This window comes from Coregonus clupeaformis, chromosome 16 (assembly GCF_020615455.1).
Source record: "Coregonus clupeaformis isolate EN_2021a chromosome 16, ASM2061545v1, whole genome shotgun sequence".
NCBI lineage: Eukaryota > Metazoa > Chordata > Actinopteri > Salmoniformes > Salmonidae > Coregonus > Coregonus clupeaformis.
Window position 1 is genome coordinate 53,747,282 of NC_059207.1, and position 25,963 is coordinate 53,773,244.

At 44.6% G+C, this 25,963-nt stretch overlaps 1 pseudogene; it reads left to right on the forward strand.

Moving 5' to 3' along the window:
• Positions 1–12,913: 12,913 nt before the first annotated feature.
• LOC121584243 overlaps positions 12,914–25,963 on the forward strand; it is a 43,586-nt pseudogene continuing 30,536 nt past the window's right edge.

Sequence of the window (25,963 nt, forward strand, 5' to 3'; positions counted from 1 at the left end):
ATCCGTTCACCTACTCTGCGTCTCACAAAGACACAGCTGTTGAAACCAAAAATCTCAAATTTGGACTCATCAGACCAAAGGACAGATTTCCACTAGTCTAATGTCCATTGCTCATGTTTCTTGGCCCAAGCAAGTCTCTTCTTATTATTGGTGTCCTTTAATAGTGTTGATATTGAGATGTGTCTGTTACTTGAACTCTGTGAAGCATTTATTTGGGCTGCAATTTCTGAGGCTGGTAGCTCCAATGAACTTATCCTCTGCAGCAGAGGTAACTCTGGGTCTTCCTTTCCTGTGGCGGTCCTCATGAGAGCCAGTTTCATCATAGCGCTTGATGGTCTTTGCGACTGCACTTGAAGAAACTTTCAAAGTTCTTGACATTTCCGGATTGACTGACCTTCATGTCTTAAAGTAATGATGGACTATCCTTTCTCTTTGCTTATTTGAGCTGTTCTTGCCATAATATGGACTTGGTCTTTTACTAAATAGGGCTATCTTCTGTATACCCCCCCTACCATGTCACAACACAACTGATTGGCTCAAACGCATTAAGAATAAAATAAATTCCACAAATTAACTTTTAACAAGGCACACCTGTTAATTTAAATGCATTCCAGGTGACTACCTCATGAAGCTGGTTGAGAGAATGACAAGAGTGTGCAAAGCTGTCATCAATGTGAAGGGTGGCTACTTTGAAGAACCTTTTTTGGTTACTACATGATTCCATATGTGTTATTTCATAGTTTGTCTTCACTATTATTCAACAATTTAGAAAATAGTAAAAATAAAGAAAAACCCTGGAATGAGTAGTTGTGTCCAAACTTTTGACTGGTATTGTACATGATAAAATATGTATTCACCCTGGACATGACACTTGCATTTACTTTAGACCATTTTAATCATAAGCTTTAAGTGTTGTCTTGATAGTTAAGTTACCACAGAAGTTAGTAAAAGTTAGTGTGAAGACCAACATGCTATGAAAAAGTTATTGTTTTGTAACAATAAAAAAAGAGTTGTTTATACAAAACTTTATTGCATTTGGTCATCCCAAAAATGTGGCCTTTGAAAGCCTTGATTTTTATATTCTTCCTCTGGGAACTGTCTGCAGATAGCTGACAACAGGGTGGCAGATGTTTTTATGTGCTGCTCTAGAGTTCCACAGCCCAGCAGACTCAGAATGTTAGTTTTGATGAAAGACTTTTACAGGGAGGAGAGAGCATGAGTTTTGGAGTGAGTACAGTAAATCCAATCCAACCAGTTGCCCTGGATAATATGCTATGTTGTCACACAGGCAGACTGCCATAGTGAATATTTAAATGGTGCATCAAGTATACTATTATGAGTGTAGCTTACTTCTCTGGGCTCTGGAGAGATCGCAGGTAGTTGGTCAGAAGGCTCTGAAGGTCCTTGGACAATTCTGTCTCTGTAGCACCTGGCGAGAGACGGATAGAGGTAGTGAATGTGCTAGAAAGAGAGAGAGCCCTCACCCATGAGCTCCCACTGGCCCAGGCCTCCTTCCTAGTATCATGCAATGTAAAGATTAAAGACAAAAGGTACCTGTATTTAGGATTCATGTATGAGTTTGTCTACTTCACATTCATGTCTGTAAATGACAACAATAGAGCTGATTAAAAGTATGCATGCCATTTTGTGATAACGGCTATGACAAATGACATGGCATACATATACATTTATAGCTAGCTAAGCTGTTATTTATATGATGGCACCACGTCTCATCTCACTAACAATTGCTAAGGCGAAGAGCACTTTTTTCTAGACAAAAAAAGAGCATACTTTTTTTGTCTAGCTTCACATAGTGCCTTCAGAAAGGATTCACACCCCCTTGACTTTTTCCACATTTTGTTGTGTTACAATGTGGGATTAAAATTGATTTAATTGTCATTTTTTTGTCAATGATGTACCCAAAATACTCTGTCATTTGTAAAACATTAATGAAAATTGAAACACTAATATACACTGCTCAAAAAAATTAAGGGAACACGAAAATAACACATCCTAGATCTGAATGAATGAAATAATCTTATTAAATACTTTTTTCTTTACGTAGTTGAATGTGCTGACAACAAAATCACACAAAAAGTATCAATGGAAATCAAATTTATCAACCAATGGAGGTCTGGATTTGGAGTCACCGTCAAAATTAAAGTGGAAAACCACACTACAGGCTGATCCAACTTTGATGTAATGTCCTTAAAACAAGTAAAAATGAGGCTCAGTGGTGTGTGTGGCCTCCACGTGCCTGTATGACCTCCCTACCATGCCTGGGCATGCTCCTGATGAGGTGGCGGATGGTCTCCTGAGGGATCTCCTCCCAGACCTGGACTAAAGCATCCGCCAACTCCTGGACAGTCTGTGGTGCAACGTGGCGTTGGTGGATGGAGCGAGACATGATGTCCCAGATGTGCTCAATTGGATTCAGGTCTGGGGAACGGGCGGGCCAGTCCATAGCATCAATGCCTTCCTCTTGCAGGAACTGCTGACACACTCTAGCCACATGAGGTCTAGCATTGTCTTGCATTAGGAGGAACCCAGGGCCAACCGCACCAGCATATGGTCTCACAAGGGGTCTGAGGATCTCATCTCGGTACTCTGGCGAGCACATGGAGGGCTGTGCGGCCCCCCAAAGAAATGCCACCCCACACCATGACTGACCCACCGCCAAACCGGTCATGCTGGAGGATGTTGCAGGCAGCAGAACGTTCTCCACGGCGTCTCCAGACTCTGTCATGTCTGTCACATGTGCTCAGTGTGAACCTGCTTTCATCTGTGAAGAGCACAGGGCACCAGTGGCGAATTTGCCAATCTTGGTGTTCTCTGGCAAATGCCAAACGTCCTGCACGGTGTTGGGCTGTAAGCACAACCCCCACCTGTGGACGTCGGGCCCTCATACCACCCTCATGGAGTCTGTTTCTGACCGTTTGAGCAGACACATGCACATTTGTGGCCTGCTGGAGGTCATTTTGCAGGGCTCTGGCAGTGCTCCTCCTGCTCCTCCTTGCACAAAGGCGGAGGTAGCAGTCCTGCTGCTGAGTTGTTGCCCTCCTACGGCCTCCTCCACATCTCCTGATGTACTGGCCTGTCACCTGCTAGCGCCTCCATGCTCTGGACACTACGCTGACAGACACAGCAAACCTTCTTGCCACAGCTTGCATTGACGTGCCATCCTGGATGAGCTGCACTACCTGAGCCACTTGTGTGGGTTGTAGACTCCGTCTCATGCTACCACTAGAGTGAAAGCACCGCCAGCATTCAAAAGTGACCAAAACATCAGCCAGGAAGCATAGGAACTGAGAAGTGGTCTGTGGTCACCACCTGCAAAACCAGTCCTTTATTGGGGGTGTCTTGCTAATTGCCTATAATTTCCACCTGTTGTCTATTCCATTTGCACAACAGCATGTTAAATTTATTGTCAATCAGTGTTGCTTCCTAAGTGGACAGTTTGATTTCACAGAAGTGTGATTGACTTGGAGTTACATTGTGTTGTTTAAGTGTTCCCTTTATTTTTTTGAGCAGTGTATCTTGATTAGATAAGTATTCAACCCTCTGAGTCAATACATGTTAGAATCACCATTGACAGCGATTACAGCTGTGAGTCTTTCTGGACACCTGGATTGTGCTACATTTGGAATTGGAGGCAGTCGCTTACGCCCATCCGCCATCCCCGTTCACAACGCTCTAGCAAAACCGAAACCTACTTGAAGGTAACAGCGCCTACTTACCCCTAGTGGCCGGTTTCCACGTCATCTCCCGACATCAGACATGGATGGACGTTGAATACTTACTTGTATCACAGGTGACCTGGCTGGTTAGGGTTAGTGTTCCCACACGTCCGTATCTCCATGTTACAACACTTGTTTACGGAAAACAGAAGGAAGAAAAGAGGTGACCACCTGTGCTAATTAGCTATCTAGCATGCTCCGAACACCTGTGTGTAAGCTTAACTCAGGAAGTGTAACGGAAGTGTAGTTTCGTTGGATAGTGGCACCCATAGCTGAATCTGTGCAAAACTGATACAGTAAGTGTATCTTTTTTATTTGAAGGATTCTTTCTTGCTGATGAAAGATAAGGGCCATATGTTTCGAAAGCCATATCGCAAGTGATGATTATTGATGTTTCTAAACGCTAAAACACAGTGTCGGGATTATAGTTCACGAGGCAGTCGTGAGCGAAGCTAATGGCTAAGAACTATAGGGAGAAGGCAGAATGCCTCCTTATTTAACTGTAGTTAGCTGCTAGCTTAAATGCCTGTGTTTGAGACCTAATGATGGAGGATATCGAGAATTAGCCTAGGTAGCTAGCTAGTTAGCTAAATGACAACCCTATTAATTATATCCACTCTATTGCTTAATTCAGAAAGGAGGCTACACCTCATAGCTAGCTAATGTGATCTAGCTAATGTGAGCTAGACAACATGCATTGCTTCTGACACATGCCACGGTCCTGCTTGCTTGAGATAATAATGGTTTATGATAATTGCAGTTTAGTTCATTATCTAGCTAGCTAGCTAAGTGTAAAACTGAGAGTCTGGCTGTAAACGCAGCTAGCTAGCTAGCCAACAGTTGTAGCCAAGCTAGCTAACTTGATACTCACTCATTAATGTTAACTTACCATGCTTTTCTGGCCAACTGGCCAATGGGCTCTATGCACGCATCACTTCCGCATTGGCGTAAGGATGCTTGGGCATTTCCGGTTACCGGATAAAAACATTAGACAGTGACAGTAGACCGTTATGATGGCAGAGATGAAGTTTACAAGGTGTTTGCTGGAGTTGCCTAAAGTATCTGTTAATGATATACGGAGGGTCGTCCGGACATCCAGTACGACACCACGTAGCAAACTGGATAAAGGCTTCACATTTTACGTTTCTTCTTTTCTTTGCAACTTTGAAGGTAATATGCTAACGCTAGCTAGCCTGAGCTAGAAGCATTGCTTTGGTGTTTTAAGTCATGACTCCGTCCTGCTTCAGGTTAATCATGCTTTAAATACAGTTTAATCATGTGTATATACCTCTCACTTCATGTGTTTGTACTTTTATGAAAGTATCAGGTAAAAACAGGGCTACAAATGAGAAAAAGTAGAAAGAACAAGTTTTGCTCCTACTCCTGCTGCTGTAGACCCTCGTCTTTCAAAAACCCATTAAATTATGCTTCTGTGTATTTCAGATGACATTGCGTGATTCACAGCCAGTTGTGCTTGTTAAAAGCTACTGTTCCTGTGTGGCTGGGTGTGGGATATGCAAACATTTGGTTGCATGACTAAATCAGACTGCCTATTACTCTGAACGTGGCATGTCTGTCGTCCCTCCTGTACTTTCGTACGTTTACACGTCATCGTGTTAAAAGTCAAGACGAAGTATTACAAGTCAAAACATTAACATAAACATTAAGATAAACAACAACAACAACGAAAATGTACCGTTTCGGATGTTTTTGACGACAAGCATTCAATGCTAGCATACGGTAGCACAGCATTCTACCATAACCGGAGGTTTACATCCATCCTGAGATTTAACCGGAAATACGTCATGCCCGCCTGTGCATATCGCCTATTACTCTTGCCAGTCCTGGTCGACTCCTTCTTGCCCTCTCCCGTCTCTCTGTCTTCTTCTAGGTTCAAAACGATATGGCTGTAGTCCCGTGCCTCATTGTCAAAAGCAACCCACTTGTACACAGCCACCTGGTGCACTGGCTCAGTGTTCCAAAACTGTTCACCTGTTTCTACGTCAAGCAAGGACAATGTTCCATTTGTTCTTTTTGTGTGTTTTTCCAAAGTCTAATAAAAAAGAGTGACATCATGTCACATTATTGTTTGGGGGGTGCTAATGTAAAACATGGCTTTTACACCTTGAACCCCGTTCTATCTTACTGAACGCAGCCCAGGCATACGCAATCGAGCAAAGCACTGTGGTATTGATCAACCAATGGTGTGTTAGATATCACCTACATACGTTTGCTCGACTCCCCCTCATCATATTGGAGGAAGAAATGAATAAATAATATAAATGAATAAAATGAAAATGGGGTTAATTATTACAATGATTATTCATCTATTTATGTGTGCATTTATTTATTTATCTATTTTTAATTACGGCAGGTTTGGTCCTCCATAATATTTGGACCAGATAATGCTTAACAATGTCAGAATGTTGAAATCACACTGTAGATGCATTAGACTTTAGAATTGCGTTGGGAGCATACGTACACTGAGTGTACAAAACATTAGGAACACCTTCTTAATATTGAGTTGCATCCCCTTTTGGCCTCAGAAAAGCCATAATTCGTCAGGGCATGGACTCTACAAGGTGTCGAAAGTGTTCCACAGGGATGCTGGCCCACTTTAGCCAACAGCTCACAGATACAGTGTGGGTAGGTTAGTCTACATGATGAGATTTGTATTACAGTTTTTCTCCATTGGTTTGGCTCATTTCTTGAAACAGAAATTACATTCTCAAAACTCTAAGATCATTTGGCAAAACAGTCTTACAGTTCAGCACAACACTATAGCTCACTTGCAAAAGCTCATATCTCTCCTAAAACTGTTCACTCATGCTTCAAAACTAAATTCCTTTCCCATATAAGGAGTCAGTGCCACGAAAATGGCAAAGATCCTTCTCAATTGCTTTGGCTCATTTCTTGAAACAGACCGGACGTTCTCAACACTCTTGGTGCTTTAGCCAAAATAACGTGGATGGTTCGGCACAACACCATGGTTCACCTGCAAAAGCTCATACCTCTCCCAAAACAGTTCACGCATGTGTCAAAACTAAATTTCCTTCTCATTTAAACAGTCAGTGCCCCCAAAATGCTTCGTCCCTTTGGCATTGTGTAAGCACTGCAAGTCAAAATGTTTAGATGTTTTGTCACTATGGCAGAGGACCATTGAAATATCCCTCATGTCCACCTTTCAGTCTTAGCCCAGTCCTTCATTGACAATGGTTACTGTACTGTTTTTTGTCTAGCTAACAGAATACAATTGTGTATAAAACTGAAAAAAATAAATAGGATTTTAGGGTAAGAGTAGCCTCCAAGGTTTGACATCACACATTGCACTCATACTGCCAAGGAAATTGTAACCATTATCATTCACACATAAAGTAACTTCCATACATCAGAGTAAAAAGAAAATGTATACAGCATAATATACTGTAATATAAACACACAAACAAAAAACAATGAAAATTATATGCAGCCTACAGTGCTGTAAATAAAGCTGGAGTTTCACAACTAACAGTTCTTCACTGGTCGCTGTCCTCACCCTCCTGGCCATCCACACGCTGCTGTCTGTCTGGCCACAGATTCTCGATCCACATCACAGCGTATATTCTCCCTTGCGATGCAACGAGGGAAGAAACGGCGTGCATGTCGCAACCATCCCCTACACTGATCTCCTGTAATATCCTCACACGCAGCGTCCATTGCATGGAGCAGGGACCTCTGATCTTGAGCCCGATGCTCATACACTCTCCACCTCCAAGCGGAGAAATACTCCTCAATAGGATTGAGGAAAGGAGAGTAAGGTGGTAGGAACACCATGACCATCCTTGGATGAGTAGTGAACCAGGCCCTGATGAGCGGGCCACGGTGGAAATTCACATTGTCCCATACAATGACATATTGTGGTAGGTGAGGCCCTACGAGACCGCTCTCATTTTCAGGGATCAAATCAACATGAAGGCGGTCCAAGAAGATGAGGAGCTTCTGTGTATTGTATGGGCCAAGACTGGGGATGTGAGTGGCCACACCATTCTCCGATATGGCAGCACACATAGTTATATTGCCCCCTCGCTGGCCTGGGACATCCACCATGGCCCGGTGGCCAATAATATTACGGCCACGTCTTCGGCCCTTGGCCAGGTTGAAGCCAGCTTCATCCACAAACACGAGGATGTGATGGGTCTCGTTTTCCTTCCAATGCCATTATTCTCTACAATAGCGTAAAAAAGAAAACATCAAATCAGTCATACAGAAGAGTCATACACTACAGTTACAGACAATTACATAGGAATGTTCTATGTTCTCCACAAGTTCAATATACTACTGGCCACTACTCCAGTGGTTCCAAACCTGGGGTACATGTACCCCTATGCAGAGGTACTACAGGGGGTATTTGACAGAAAGGGGAGGGGGAAATCATCAATGACTAGACTTACTGAAATGTTACAGTAAAACCCACAGTATTAGATAGATTTACATGGGAGGCACCTAATTGCAGCTCTTTGACCCATTTTCTTATTGTATGTTATATTCTTCAAAATAAGGATTATAATGATAATTGCATCATACAGTAAGCTGCAGTTTTTAGGCGAAATGTTGAAGTCAGATAAATCAAATACTTCCATACCTGGATTACCTGGATACACAAATCAGGTAAAGTGGGTACTGAAGCCAAAAAAGTTTGGGAACCACTGCTTAATTGTAAAAATGTTATAATGATGGACAACCAGTAACTGACTTACATGTACATACTGGTACCGCAGCTCTTTCACTCTATCAGAGTTCCTCTCAAATGGTACCCTGTAAATTTGCTTCATTGTCATCTGATGCTTCTTCAATATCCGGTCTATTGTGGAGATGCTTATAGAGTTGACATTCTGGAATATGGCATTGTCTTGTAGGATTGCAGCGCTGAGTTGATCTCAATGTGATGGCATTATTTGCCATCACCATGTTACAGATCTCTTGTTCTTGTTGTTCATTGAGAAGTTTTCCTCTGCCACCTGTGCAAGGTTGTCGTCCAATCCTAGATATAGAAGTCAAAGGACAACACTCCATTCGTAATGTATACCTTATGTATTCCTTACAGAATGAGTTACCTAATGTAATTGTATTGTTGTTTTACTTACAGTAACTTTACCACAATTCTAATGCATCACTGCACAGTGACTGGAATACTACTGTAAACTGTATCATCAATACTGTAGAAAATAAACTATTCCATAGTTTATTTTCTCCAATGTTTTTCTTGTCATTTTTAGTATCATAACATCCCATTGAGGTAAGATATTACTGTAGGCCTATCACACACACACACTAAATGAATAGGTAAATATGTAAATAAATATATTTCTTGCTCTATGCACAGTGTCCTGTCCTATACAACATATAATTCCATCATTGACTGACTACATACCTGTTTTCCCTCGTGAAAGGTTTGGATGATGGAGGAGACTGTTGAGCGAGGCACATTAGGCTGCACTCGGCGACCTGCCTCCGCCATTGTGAGGCCAATGGTTGATGACATGGTCTATAATTGTGGCCCGAATTTCATCCGGGACAGCATGGTGTCTTCGTGCTCCTCGGCCTCTTCCCCCTATTCCACCACCACGCACCCTTACTCCCTCCTCCTCCTCTTCTTCTTCTTCCTCTTCCTCGAGCAGGCAGTTGCCCTTGTTCATTTACTTGGCCAGGTGCCTCCATGTTCAGAAATTGTACTGGTCCTGCATGGTCAAGTCTCTTTACATACATGTTTGGCAGCATTCACAGTCATGGACAGCACCTGTCAGGTAACTAAACATACTGTTTGATTGGTCATCTGAGATGTGTGAAACTCCTCCTTCGTTAGTCAAGTTCTAGTTTCACCTGACTGTCAATTGCTGTAATAAATTTATCAAATGTTCCAAGGGATTCATATATGGTATTCATGGTATTATGTTCTTGACTAATTTTGACAATTGAACAGACTATTGTGCATGTGATGACTTATACAATGAAATGACGCTGACACGTTTTGGAGCGAACAACCATTAGACTGAGAATCAACAATCAGTTTAGATCAACAAGATCTATTCACTTGGAAATTGTGCTAAATGTAGGCTACCTGTACTTAATCATTTGCAAAGATGTACTGAGACATTGAGACATGTACTTAGACATTTGCAATTTGATGAAATGAATGAGAAATTCAATTCTGTTGTGAACAATTGCCAAGTGGTTTGGAGGTTTGTCCATGTAGTTTTGAGAATGTAATTTCTGTTTCAAGAAATGAGCCAAACCAATGGAGAAAAACTGTAATAACAGCAAGAATATTTTTATTTGTCAAACGTCAGTCAAACATTTGCATAATTAATTTTACGGACACAAAAAGATCCCACCTTGTCGAACAAACAAATGATCTGTCGGCATTTATAAAATTGTACCGAAACTTCTGGTTTCCATCACAGCTGTTGTGATTTTTTAAATATACGGTATGACCTAGGTGTTCCTAATGTTTTGTACACTCAGTATATATGAACTGTACAGCCTTACCTATGGATCTTAGCAGGGGCGCAACTTTCACTGGGGACGGGGGGGACATTGTTCCCCCCCCACACACACACACACACATTCTGAAATAGCGTTTTTGTCCCCCCCAGTTTTATAATTGGAAAAACGAGGCAACGTTGTGCTTTAGGACAATACGGACGCCTCCAAGCGGTCGGGTAGGCGGTTTGGAGTGTTTATCGGAAAGGATAAAAAAATATATATATTAATAATTATGTCCCCCCCCAAGTTGCACCCCTGGATTTTAGGTCCATGAATTGGGGTATCAGCCTACTCAGTGACATCCACAGATTACAACTCTGAATATAAGTGCTACAACGCTAATATTTGTGTAAACTCTTCAGAATTGTAATCTGTGGGTGCCATCGTAGGCTGATACCCCAATTCATGGACCCAAGATCCATAGGTAAGGCTGTACATTGCAATATGAATGTTCAATACATAGTTGTTTATTTTATTTTATTGTGTTACTATTTCTCTTTTTTTTCTTTTTTTCTAGTCTTTTCTTACTTTTAACTCTGCATTGTTGGGAAAGGGCTCATAAGTAAGCATTTCACGGCAAAGTCTACACCTGTTGTATTCGGCGCATGTGACAAATAAAATTGTATTTGATTTCAAAGAGAAATATATATGTGATGACGTTGAATCAACGTGGAAAACTGATTGGATTTTCAAAGTCATTAACATTTCGTAATTTTTTACACCACATTTTTATTCTAAATCCAATGACAAGGTGACATTTGTTGTTGATTTCACGTTGAATTCACATTAGTTCACAACTCAACCGAATGTAAATCAAAACTAGGTGTTGAACTGACATCTATGCCCAGTGGGTGGTTTGTCAAGACATAATTTGTCCCTTACAGCACAAAAACAGACTGTCTAGTGGCAGGTTGTAATATATCCTAATATTTACAGACTATAAGTTAATTGAGCAAATTTTTGGTCACAGAAAGTAAAAAAAAAAATGTGGCCAATTGTTTTCCGATACAGTGAACATTCATACATACATACATATGGTCATCACCTCCACATATGTCTCTGCTGTAACAACTCTAGGCTTACACTGTCTGTGTTTTTTCATTTGGTAATGGTGTGAACGTTCAAAATAAAATAAACTAGTCCATTTAGAATGAAGTTATACATTCAACTGACTACAGGAATGGACCCCAACTCTGTCCAAGAGAACCTGTGGTGCCTTTCTGTGGTTTGTACACTAGGGGGCGAACTAACACTGAGCTATTAGCCACAATACTCCACACACAGGATGGAAATAGGGGAGTTGTAAAAGGTTAAAATTATTTTCATCTCACACCATACAGGGACCAGGATCTATTCTAGCATCTATTTTGTCCCGACGCTGAAAACTCCATGAAAGCTCATTTCCAAGAAATCCCAGTTGTGTACAGTGTTGACCACCAAAGCAGGTCATGATCTGGGTAACAGTGGCAGATGCCAAAAGCACCAGGCATATAATAGGCCATACAATGCCCTGCTGCCAGTCCCTCATAACAAGATGGGTATCTGCATTGACAATGCAGTACAGGTACTAGTTGTCAATGTCCTATCAATATGAGCCCCCACATGTTGGTAAAACGAGCCTATTTTCAAATGTTTGAAAATATATTGCAGGTTAGAGGGCACTCAGTTTGAAATACATTTTATACCCCAATACTGAAATTATCTCATCACTGTTCAATCACAGGGGGTTATTTTTGTAATGGTGTACTGTTTACCAAGCAGGTGGGGGTTCAGTGGGCTGCATAGGAGCATGTGCAGACTAAAAGTACACAGTGTGTGATAAAACAACAAGCAAAACATGCCAAAAATGTTTTTGATACCCTGTAGTCCATCTAAAAAAAATAACAATTCTACCCACCTTGAAGGGGCTATCTGCCCCACTGGGCACAGACATCAATTCAACGTCTATTCCACATTGCTTCAATTTCCACGTTGGTAATTTAATTGAAATGACGTGGAAACAACATTGATTCAACCTGTGTGTGCCCAGTGCTACACTCATTTTTAGGCTTATAAATTAATGATATGTACCCATTGACTCTTGAAGAATATAACTTATAAATGCCTCACGAGCTTAGTTCAACTGTCATACCCCATCAGAACCCCAAATATAAGCCTTTTTTACTCAAATGTTTGCAAACAAAGTAAATGTAAACAAACAAACTATATAGCCTCAAAACATGGTTAAAATTATAATTTTGATATCATGGAGTGTCAGTCCTTGCATCCATATCTCTGTCTATGAATTTGAAAGTGGGTATACTTCTACAGCCCCAAACCCCTTACTGAAACAGGGGCGGGGAAAACTCTTTGTTATTGTTTCAACTGCTGATTGTCTCTTAAAAAAAACAAGCGCAGAGGGGCTCGCTCAATCTCATTACATGACGTCTCTGATGCGGATTGGATGCGCAGCAGAATTATGTTAATGACGGGCGGCTGTGCAGAATGAGTAGGTGATGTCAGCTCTCAGTTAGCACAGAGTGAAACAGACATGGCGACAGACTGGAGTGTCTGGCAGGGGTATACACTAACTTTAATAGTTTTCCTATGGTGTACGGTGGGCACAGGAGCTGAGACGGGGTCCCGAGACTGGTAGTCCCACCCGGATCTTCGGCATGCGGCTGGAGAGGAGTGACAAGCCGGCCACGACCACCAATGACGGGGGTGATTCAGGTAACAGAAGAGAGCAACATCTTCCTGAGGTTCTACGGGCTGCAGATTCTTCCTGACACCTCGTCACAGATCAGATTCACCGACCATGAACATGAGGAAGGTGATGTTACCAGCAACAATGCTCCTTTTAACAGGACTTGTGCCGACTATAGCAAAGATATCGTTATCAGGGGTGGCATGAACGTGAGCCACCTCCGAACCTGGGGGGTTCTGAGTTTGAAAATCAAGCCTCTCCGGAAGAGCGAGCCCCAGAAGGAGTATGGGCTATGCGTCCGGGAAAGCCAGGATGGCAAGTGGTACCTGTTGGGTGAGGATGACGGGAGGCTGCGGGTGGTGGAGGAGAAGAAGTCCATGCTTCCTATGTGGTTCCAGTGCATCCTCATCTGCTGCCTGCTGGTACTGTCAGGTATGTTCAGCGGGCTTAACCTGGGACTCATGGCCCTGGATCCTATGGAGCTCCGGATAGTCCAGAGCTGCGGTACCGAGAAGGAGAAGAGGTATGCCAGCAAGATCGAGCCCATTCGGAGGAAAGGGAACTATCTGCTATGCTCGTTGCTCCTGGGTAATGTGCTTGTCAACACAACGCCTCACTATCCTTCTGGAGGACTTGATAGGGTCAGGCCTGGGTGCTGTGGTCGCCTCCACTATAAGTATTGTCATATTTGGGGAGATTGTGCCCCCAGGCTCTGTGCTCTCGTCACGGGTTGGCTGTAGGAGCTAACACCATCACGGCGACCAAGTTCTTCATGTTGGTCACCTTCCCCCTGTCATGGCCCATCAGTAAACTCCTGGACTGTGTCCTGGGCCAGGAGATCGGTACTGTGTACAACCGGGAGAAACTAGTGGAGATGCTGAGAGTAACGGAACCATACAATGACCTGGTCAAAGAGGAGCTAAACATGATCCAAGGTGCGCTCGAGCTCAGGACCAAAACCGTTCAAGATGTCATGACACCGATCAGTAACTCCTTCATGATCCACAGCGACGCCGTGCTGGACTTCAACACCATGTCAGAGATCATGGAGAGCGGGTACACGCGCATACCAGTGTTCGAGCACGAGCGGTCGAACATTGTGGATATCATGTTCGTCAAGGACTTGGCTTTCGTTGACCCGGATGACTGTACGACGCTGAAGACTATCACCAAGTTCTACAACCACCCGGTCCACTTCGTGTTCCATGACACCAAGCTGGATTCCATGTTGGAGGAGTTCAAGAAAGGTTTGTTTGGATATGGGGGCTGAATCCCAAATGGCACCCTATCCCCTATGCACTACTTTTGACCAGGGCCTAGAGGGCTCATTTGGGACGAAGCCAGGGTCACAGGGAGGGAAAGTAGTGAGGGTGACATGATGTAGGTGGTTTTGTTTACATTGATTTGTTTGTTTACCTTGTCAGTAAACAAGTTATTTACCTTGTTCACTACCTTTACCAAGTTTGGTTACCTTGTCTGTGACAGCAGTGGCTGATGGGGGCTCTTACAATGGAAGTGTGTGTGTGAGGTCAGGTGATAGAATTTAACTCCTCTGTGTGTGTGTGTGTGTGTGTGTGTGTGTGTGTGTGTGTGTGTGTGTGGAGAGAGACAGAGAGAGAGAGAGACATGTCACTGGGGCCACCTCCCCTTCATCTGACAAATGATCACTTGACAAATGACAGAGACACTCATGCACAAATACACACATTTGGGCGCAGAAATCATGTTTTCTCTCACTCAGTTTCAGCCACGTTTTGGAGAGCAGCTGTAGTTATTGATTCTTTCTGTGGGCTTGTTTTTATGTTTTTATATTCAGTATCTCTCTGGCCTGGAGTAGGCTGCCTGCTATGTCCCAAGTTTACCCCATCCGATCTCTCACACTGTCTGAACTTCTCATACTCCTTCTCTATGTTTATGTTTTCATTCATTTAGAATTAGAACCCCAGCAACCTTGTAATTATCATTCTACTCTCATCATCTCAGTCAACCTTGAACAACACAGGCCTACAAAGGTTGGCAGATTCACTGCATGATCCCTCGACTGTAGTAACACTCACACTGGCAGACAATACTCTTTGGTTTAAGAATATTGATTTAATCACCAATACACAACATAATCAGGGATGAAAGTAAAGTGGTACAGTCAGCAAAATAAATAGTGGGGGTACGCCTTACCAGTAAAACATGAGCCTATCATAATAATTAAAACAAAATGTCATGAAAACTGTAGGCTATTACACCACTTTTTATCAATTCCACATGTCAGAGGCATGAAAAATTTGCGAATGGACTTGAAAACGGGTGTCACCACTTCCTCAAAAGCTGCCTCCTCTCCTTGTTCGGGCAGGCTTCAGCATTTGTCGTCACCCGCCTTCTAGCCATCCGCCTTTTTTAAACACCGCCACCCGCCTTTTTTAAACACACCTGGTTCATATCCCCTCATCAGTCCCTGTATAATTATTCCCTTTGCACCCCCATGTCTTTGTGTGTGATTGTTTCATGTGGAGGTGTCGACAGCTTGGTGGATGGAGCATTATGTACTTTATCGCCGGGATATTCACCTGTGTGTTTTGTTTTCCCCAGTGCGCCGTTAAGTCGCACTGTAGTTGTTTTACGCATTGCTGCGAACCGCTGTATTGGCCGAATAAACCATTATTCTGCGCCTGACTCCGTCCAAATCACCCGCTGTAACGGGTGGTATAACCTACGCTCCAAAATGTGATGTGGTTCGACAAGCGGCCGACACCGAGACGCGTGTGGACAGCAGTGGACACATACATTCTGGCCTAATGACAATCGCCAAATGTCATTACACTTCTTGGTGTTTTCTATAAAAGATGTCTATTTCTATTCACCCCTGTTTTTCGGCGGCTGGAAATATGTTGCGAGTGGATGAACGTGCGCAGTTAGCCTAATGATTGTTTGACAGTCAGATGAAAACATCATAACTAGTTGTGTTTATGCCACAATAAAAGGTCATATATTTTAAACGTTAAATGGCAAATATTTACGACTAGGCCCAAAGATATCCTATTGTATTAATAGGGATTCTACAGTGCATTCGGAAAGTATTCAGACCCCTTCAATTTTTCCACATTTTCTTACGTTACAGCCTTATTCTAAAATGGATTACATTGTTTTTTACCTCATCAATCTACACACAATAATCCATAATGACAAAACAAAAACAGGTTTTTAGAAATTGTTGCAAATGTGTATATAAAAAATACAACCCGGAAATATCACATTTACATAAGTATTCAGACCCTTTACTCAGTACTTTGTTGAAGCACTTTTGGCAGTGATTACAGCCTGAGTCTTATTGGGAATGACGCTACAAGCTTGGCACACCTGTATTTGGAGAGATTCTCCCATTGTTCTCTGCAGATCCTCTCAAGCTATGTCAGGTTGGATGCGGAGCGTTGCTGCACAGCTATTTTCAGGTCTCTCCAGAGTCCGGGCTCTGGCTGGGCCACTCAAGGACATTCAGAGACTTGTCCTGAAACCACTCCTGTATTGTCTTGGCTGTGTTCTTAGGGTCATTGTCCTGTTGGAAGGTGAAGCTACGCCCCAGACTGAGGTCCTGAGCGCTCTGGAGCATGTTTACGTCAAGGATGTCTTTGTACTTTGCTCCGTTCATCTTTTCCTCGATCCTGACTAGTCTCCCAGTCCCTGACGCTGAAAAACATCCCCACAGCATGATGCTGCCACCACCATGCTTCACCGTAGAGATGGTGCAATGTTTCCTCGAGACGTGACGCTGACGCTTGGCATTCAGGCCAAAGAGTTCAATCTTGGTTTCATCCGACCAGAGAATTTTGTTTTTCATGGTCTGAGTACTTTAGGTGCCTTTTGGCAAATTCCAAGCGGGCTGTCATGTGCCTTCTACTGAAGAGTGGCTTCCATCTGGCTACTCTACCATAAAGGCCTGATTGGTGGAGTGCTGCAGAGATGGTTGTCCGTCTGGAAGGTTCTCCCATCTCCACAGAGGAACTCTGGAGCTCTGTCAGAGTGAACATCTGATTCTCTGTCACCTCCCTGACCAAGGCCCTTCCCCCGATTGCTCAGTTTGGCCGGGCGGCCAGCGCTAGGAAGAGTCTTGGTGGTTCCAAACTTTTTCCATTTAAGAATGATGGAGGCCACTGTGTTCTTGGGGACCTTCAATGCTGCAGAACTTTTTTGGTACCCTTCCCCAGATCTGTGCATCGACACACCTACTCATTCCAAGGTTTTTCTTTATTTTTACTATTCTCTACATTGTAGAATATTACTGAAGACATCAGAACTATGAAATAACACATATGGAATCATGTAGTAACAAAACAAGTGTTAAACAAATCAAAATACATTTTATATTTGAGATTCTTCAAAGTAGCCACCCTTTGCCTTGATGACAGCTTTGCACACTCTTGGCATTCTCTCAACCAGCTTCACCTGGAAAGCTTTTCCAACAGTCTTGAAGGAGTTCCCACATATGCTGAGCACTTGTTGGCTGCTTTTCCTTCACTCTGCAGTCCAACTCATCCCAAACCATCTCAATTGGGTTGAGGTCGGGTGATTGTGGAGGCAAGGTCATCTAATGCAGCACTCCATCACTCTCCTTATTGGTCAAATAGTCCTTACACAGCCTGGAGGTGTGTTGGGTCATTGTCCTGTTGATAAACAAATGATAGTCCCACTAAGCGCAAACCAGATGGGATGGTGTGTCGCTACAGAATGCTGTGGTAGCCATGCTGGTTATGTGTGCCTTGAATTCTAAATAAATCACTGACAGTTTCACCAGAAAAGTACCCCCACACCATCACAACTCCTCCTCCATGCGTCACAGTGGGAACCACACATGCGGAGATCATCCGTTCACCTACTCTGCGTCTCACTAAGACCTGGCGGTTGGTACCAAAAATCTTATATTTGGTCTCATCAGACCAAAGGACAGATTTCCATCAGTCTAATGTCCATTGCTCGTGTTTCTTGGCCCAAGCAATTCTCTTCTTTTTATTGGTGTCCTTTAGTAGTGGTTTCTTTCCAGCAATTTGACCATGAAGGCCTGATTTCATGCAGTCTCCTCTGAACAGTTGATGTTGAGATGTGTCTGTTACTTGAACTCTCGGTGAAGCATTTATTTGGGCAGTAATTTTTGAGGCTGGTAACTCTAATGAACTTATCCTCTGCAGCAGAGGTAACTCTGGGTCTTCCTTTCCTGTGGCGGTCCTCATGAGAGCCAGTTTCATCATAGCACTTCATGGTTTTTGCGACTGCACTTGAAGAAACTTTAAAAGTTCTTGAAATGTTCCGTATTGACTGACCTTCATTTCTTAAAGTAATGATGGACTGTCGTTTCTCTTTGCTTATTTGAGCTGTTCTTGCCATAATATAGAGTTGGTCTTTTACCAAATAGGGCTATCTTCTGTATACCACCCCTACCTTGTCGCAACACAACTGATTGGCTCAAATGCATTAAGGAAAGAAATTCCACAAATTAACTTTTAACAAGGCACACCTGTTAATTAGAATGCATTCCAGGTGACTACCTCTTGAAGCTGGTTGAGAGAATGCCAAGAGTGTGCAAAGCTGTCATCAATGCAAAGGGTGGTTACTTTGAAGAATCTCAAATATAAAATGTATTTTGAGTTGTTAACACTTTTGTGATTAATTCATGATTCCGTGTGTTATTTCATAGTTTTGATGTCTTCACTATTATTCTACAACGTAGAAAATAGTAAAAAATAATGAAAAACCCTGGAATGGGTAGGTGTGTCCAAACTTTTGACTGGTACTGTATATATATGTATGTATATATGTATACAGTATATGTTTAAGCAATAAGGCCAGAGGGGTTGTGGTATATGGCCAATATACCACGGCTAAGGGCTGTTCTTAAGCAATGAGGAGTGCCTGGATATAGCCCTTAGCCGTGGTATATTGGCCATATACCACAAACCCCCGAGGTGCCTTATTGCTATTATAAAGTGGTTATCAACGTAATTAGAGCAGTAAAAATAAACGATTTGCATACCCGTGTTATACAGTCTGATATACCACAGCTGTCAGTCAATCAGCTTTCAGAACTTGAACCACCCAGTTTATAAATATGTATATATATATACAGTGGGGAGAACAAGTATTTGATATACTGCTGATTTTGCAGGTTTTTCTACTTACAAAGCATGTAGAGGTCTGTACATTTTATCATAGGTACACTTCAACTGTGAGAGACGGAATCTAAAACAAAAATCCAGAAAATCACATTGTATGATTTTTAAGAAATAAGTATTTGATCACCTACCTATCAGTACGAATTCCGGCTCTCACAGACCTGTTAGTTTTTCTTTAAGAAGCCCTCCTGTTCTCCACTCATTACCTGTATTAACTGCACCTGTTTGAACTCGTTACCTGTATAAAATTCACCTGTCCACACACTCAATCAAACAGACTCCAACCTCTCCACAATGGCCAAGACCAGAGAGCTGTGTAAGGACATCAGGGATAAAATTATAGACCTGCACAAGGCTGGGATGGGCTACAGGACAATAGGCAAGCAGCTTGGTGAGAAGGCAACAACTGTTGGCGCAATTATTAGAAAATGGAAGAAGTTCAAGATGACGGTCAATCACCCTCGGTCTGGGGCTCCATGCAAGATCTCACCTCGTGGGGCATCAATGATCATGAGGAAGGTGAGGGATCAGCCCAGAACTACACGGCAGGACCTGGTCAATGACCTGAAGAGAGCTGGGACCACAGTCTCAAAGAAAACCATTAGTAACACACTACGCCGTCATGGATTAAAATCCTGCAGCGCACGCAAGGTCCCCCTGCTCAAGCCAGCGCATGTCCAGGCCCGTCTGAAGTTTGCCAATGACCATCTGGATGATCCAGAGGAGGAATGGGAGAAGGTCATGTGGTCTGATGATACAAAAATAGAGCTTTTTGGTCTAAACTCCACTCGCCGTGTTTGGAGGAAGAAGAAGGACGAGTACAACCCCCAAAACACCATCCCAACCGTGAAGCATGGAGGTGGAAACATCATTCTTTGGGGATGCTTTTCTGCAAAGGGGACAGGACGACTGCACCGTATTGAGGGGAGGATGGATGGGGCCATGTATCGCGAGATCTTGGCCAACAACCTCCTTCCCTCAGTAAGAGCATTGAAGATGGGTCGTGGCTGGGTCTTCCAGCATGACAACGACCCGAAACACACAGCCAGGGCAATGAAGGGGTGGCTCCATAAGAAGCATCTCAAGGTCCTGGAGTGGCCTAGCCAGTCTCCAGACCTGAACCCAATAGAACATCTTTGGAGGGAGCTGAAAGTCTGTATTGCCCAGCGACAGCCCTGAAACCTGAAGGATCTGGAGAAGGTCTGTATGGAGGAGTGGGCCAAAATCCCTGCTGCAGTGTGTGCAAACCCGGTCAAGACCTACAGGAAACGTATGATCTCTGTAATTGCAAACAAAGGTTTCTGTACCAAATATTAAGTTCTGCTTTTCTGATGTATCAAATACTTATGTCATGCAATAAAATGCACATTAATTACTTAAAAATCATACGATGTGATTTTCTGGATTTTTGTTTTAGATTCCGTCTCTCACAGTTGAAGTGTACCTATGATATAAATTAAAAGACCTCTACATGCTTTGTAAGTAGGAAAACCTGCAAAATCAGCAGTGTATCAAATACTTGTTCTCCCCACTGTATATTACATTTAGCAGACGCTCTTATCCAGAGCGACTTACAGTTAGTGCATACATTATTTTTCATACTGGCCCCACGTGGGAAACGAACCCACAACCCTGTCGTTGCAAACGCCATGCTCTACCAACTGAGCTACATCCCTGCCTGCCATTCCCTCCCCTACCCTCGACGACACTGGGCCAATTGTGTGCCGCCCCATGGGTCTCCCGGTCGCTGCCGGCTACAACAGAGTCTGGATTCGAACCAGGATCTCTAGTGGCACAGCTAGACCACTGCGCCACTCAGGAGAAGTCGGAAGTTTACATACACCTTAGCCAAATACATTTAAATTCAGTTTTTCACAATTCCTGACATTTAATCCTAGTAAACATTTCTTGTTTTAGGTTAGTTAGGATCACCACTTTATTTTAAGAATGTGAAATGTCAGAATAATAGTAGAGAGAATGATTTCTTTCAGCTTTTATTTCTTTCATCACATTCCCAGTGGGTCAGAAGTTTACATACACTGTCACTAGAACCGATGTGGATGTGGTGGAGGAGTCAGGCGCAGGACACAGAGGTTAAGTCCAACAGACTTTAATAGTCTAATGTTACGAGAAAAAACCCCGACCTCAAAATACACCAAGAGGCGAGGGAAAATTACGCACACGCGTAAACACTAAACACAAAACAAACAGGGTGCAAACACGTAGCTCCGACACAGTGGCAGTCATAACAACACACAATCATTCTAGTGCAAAACAAGGAACTTATAAGACACGTAATCAACACACAAATGGACACAGGTGTAACAGGCAGACAAAAGCAATCAAATGACGAAACATAGAGCGGTGGCAGCTAGTACTCCGGGGACGGCGAACGCCGAAGCCTGCCCGAACCAGGAGGAGGAGCAGTCTCGGCCGAAACCGTGACAGTACCCCCCCCTTGACGCGCGGCTCCAGCCGTGCGCCGACCCCGGCGACGGCCAGGAGGACGCGGACCCGGGCGCGTGGGATGCACACGGTGAAACTCAGTCAGGAGGGATGGATCGAGTATGTCCCTCCTGGGCACCCAGCACCGTTCCTCCGGACCGTACCCCTCCCACTCCACCAGATACTGGAGACCACTCATCCGGCGCCTCGAGTCCAAGATGGTCCGGACCCTGTACGCCGGGGCCCCCTCGATGTCCAAAGGGGGCGGAGGGGTCTCTCCTATCTCATCTTCTTGGAGTGGGCCAGCTACCACCGCCTGAGAAGAGACACATGGAACGAGGGGTTAATATTTTTATACTCTATAGGCAGTTGTAACCTGTAACACACCTCGTTCAATCTTCTCAGGACTTTGAAGGGCCCCACAAACCGCCGACCCAGCTTCCGGCAGGGCAGGCGGAGGGGCAGGTTTCGAGTCGAGAGCCAGACTCGATCTCCCGGTGCGTACACGGTCCCTCACTGCGGTGGCGATCGGCGCCGCCTTTTGTTGACGGATGGCACGCTGCAGATGGACATGGGCAGCGTCCCCACGTCTCCTCCGAGCGCCGAATCCACTCGTCCACCGCAGGGGCCTCGATCTGGCTCTCATGCCATGGTGCCAGGACCGGCTGATAACCTAAAACACACTGGAAAGGTGTTAAATTGGTGGAGGAGTGGCGGAGAGAGTTCTGGGCCATCTCTGCCCAGGGGATGAACCTAGACCACTCCTCCGGCCGGTCCCGGCAATAGGACCTCAAAAACCTACCCACATCCTGGTTGACACGTTCCACCTGCCCATTGTTCTCTGGGTGGTACCCCGAGGTAAGGCTTACCGAGACCCCCAACCGTTCCATGAACGCCCCCCAAACTCTGGAGGTGAACTGGGGACCTCGGTCAGACACTATATCCTCGGGGACCCCATAGTGCCGGAACACATGGGTAAATAGGGCCTCAGCGGTTTGTAGGGCAGTAGGGAGACCCGGCATGGGAAGTAGACGACAGGCCTTGGAAAACCGATCCACAACGACCAAAATGGTGGTATTCCCCTGGGAGGGGGTAGGTCGGTTACTGAAATCCACCGATAGGTGGGACCATGGTCGTTGTGGAACGGGCAGGGGATGTAGCTTACCCCTGGGCAAATGTCTAGGCGCCTTACACTGGGCACACACCGAGCAGGAGGAGACATAAACCCTCACATCCCTAGCTAACGTTGGCCACCAGTATTTCATGCTAAGACAGTGCACGGTCCGGCCAATACCTGGATGTCCAGAGGAGGGTGATGTATGAGCCCAATAAATAAGTTGATCACGAATCTCGAGCGGAACGTACGTCCGCCCCACAGGACACTCGGGGGGAGTAGGGTCGGTACGCAGTGCCCGCTCGATTTCCGCATCGACCTCCCATACCACCGGAGCCACCAAACAAGACTCCGGCAATATGGAAGTAGGCTCGTTGGACCTCTCCTCTGTGTCATACCGCCGGGACAGGGCGTCTGCCTTACCATTCTGGGACCCAGGGATGTATGTGATCTTAAAAACAAACCGGGTTAGGAACATGTTCCACCTAGCCTGACGAGGGTTCAATCTCCTAGCTGCCCGGATGTACTCCAGGTTACGGTGATCAGTCAGAATGAGGAAAGGGTGTTGAGCCCCCTCAAGCCAATGCCTCCACACCTTTAGGGCCTGGACTACGGCTAACAGCTCCCTGTCCCCAACATCATAGTTGCGCTCCGCCGAGCTGAGCTTCTTGGAGTAGAACGCACAGGAGGGTGGAATGGACGACCCCCACTCGGGACGTCCGCGGGTAGCCAGCAGGGTGTCTAGACGGGTGGAAATGTCCACCAACTGGTCGAACGACAGGTTGGTGTCCCTGCAGGCCAGCTCACGACGAACGTCCTCTCGTAGGCTACACCGGTAGTGGTCGATGAGGGCCCTCTCATCCACCCCGCATCCGCCGCTAGTGTCCGGAACTCCAGTGCGAACTCCTGTGCGCTCCTCTTCCCCTGTCGGAGGTGGAATAGACGCTCTCCCGCCGCTTTCCCCTCAGATGGATGATCGAAGACAGCCCTGAAGCCGCGGGAGAACTCCGCGTAGGTGATGGTTGCGGCGTCTATTCCCCTCCATTCGGCGTTGGCCCACTCCAACGCCTTGCCGGATAGACAGGAGATGAGGGCGGAGACGCTCTCGTATCCCGAGGGCGCTGGGTGTATGGTGGCAAGGTAAAGTTCCACCTGCAGGAGGAATCCCTGACACCCGGCTGCAGAACCGTCATATGCCCTCGGGAGCGAGAGCCAAATGCCACTGGGTTCCGGTGCTGAGAGAGGAGGACTGGCCGTTGGTGATGGGATGTTGTAAGAGTGCGTGGGCACCTCTCGATTCACTATCGGCGCAGAGTGTTGGACACCTCGTCCATGGCGGCCCCGAGTTGCCGGATCATGGTGTCCTGGTAGTTGATCCGGTCTTCCAGGGATTCGGGTGCCGCCGCTGTTCCTGCTGACTCCATGGTGGTGTGTTGTTCTGTCACTAGAACCGATGTGGATGTGGTGGAGGAGTCAGGCGCAGGACACAGAGGTTAAGTCCAACAGACTTTAATAGTCTAATGTTACGAGAAAAAACCCCGACCTCAAAATACACCAAGAGGCGAGGGAAAATTACGCACACGCATAAACACTAAACACAAAACAAACAGGGTGCAAACACGTAGCTCCGACACAGTGGCAGTCATAACAACACACAATCATTCTAGTGCAAAACAAGGAACTTATAAGACACGTAATCAACACACAAATGGACACAGGTGTAACAGGCAGACAAAAGCAATCAAATGACGAAACATAGAGCGGTGGCAGCTAGTACTCCGGGGACGGCGAACGCCGAAGCCTGCCCGAACCAGGAGGAGGAGCAGTCTCGGCCGAAACCGTGACATACACTCAATTAGTATTTGGTAGCATTGCCTTTAAATTGTTTAACTTGGGTCAAACGTTTTGGGTAGCCTTCCACAAGCTTCCCACAATAAGTTGGGTGAATTTTGAAGCCCATTCCTCCTGACAGAGCTGGTGTAACTGAGTCAGGTTTCTAGGCTTCCTTGCTCGCACACGCTTTTTAATTTCTGCCCACAAATCTTCTATAGAATTGAGGTCAGGGCTTTGTGATGGCCACTCCAATACCTTGACTTTGTTGTCCTTAAGCCATTTTGCCACAACATTGGAAGTATGCTTGGGGTCATTGTCCATTTGGAAGACCCATTTGCGACCAAGCTTTAACTTCCTGACTGATGTCTTGAGATTCAATATATATCCACATCTATTTTGTGAAGTGCACCAGTCCCTCCTGCAGCAAAGCACCCCCACAGCATGATGCTGCCTCCCCCGTGCTTCATGGTTGGGATGGTGTTCTTCAGCTTGCAAGCCTGCCCCTTTTTTCCTCCAAACATAACGATGGTCATTATGGCCAAACAGTTCTATTTTTGTTTCATCAGACCAGAGGACATTTCTCCAAAAAGTACGATCTTTGTCTCTGTGTGCAGTTGCAAACCGTAGTCTGGCTTTTTTATGGCGGTTTTGGAGTAGTGGCTTCTTCCTTGCTGAGCGGCCTTTCAGGTAATGTCGATATAGGACTTGTTTTACTGTGGATATAGATACTTTTGTACCTGTTTCCTCCAGAATCTTCACAAGGTCCTTTGCTGTGGTTCTGGGATTGATTTGCACTTTTTGCACCGAAGTACATTCATCTCTAGGAGACAGAACGCGTCTCCTTCCTGAGCGGTATGACGGCTGCGTGGTCCCATGGTGTTTATACTTGCGTACTATTGTTTGTACAGATGAACGTGGTACCTTCAGGCATTTGGAAATTGCTCCCAAGAATGAACCAGACTTGGGGAGGTCTACAATTTTTTTTCTGAGGTCTTGGCTGATTTCTTTTAATTGTCCCATGATGTCAAGCAAAGAGGCACTGAGTTTGAAGGTAGACCTTGAAATACATCCACAGGTACACCTCCTATTGACTAAAATGATGTCAATTAGCCTATCAGAAGCTTCTAAAGCCATGACATCATTTTCTGGAATTTTCCAACCTGTTTAAAGGCACAGTAAAACTTAGTGTATGTAAACTTCTGACCCACTGGAATTGTGATACAGTGAATTATAAGTGAAATAATCTTTCTGTAAACAATTGTTGGAAAAATTGCACAAAGTAGATGTCCTAACCGACTTGCCAAAACTATAGTTTGTTAACAAGACATTTTTGGAGTGGTTGAAAAACAAGTTTTAATGACTCCAACCTAAGTGTCTGTAAACTTCCGACTTCAACTGTATGTATATATATATATATACACACTGCTCAAAAAAATAAAGGGAACACTTAAACAACACATCCTAGATCTGA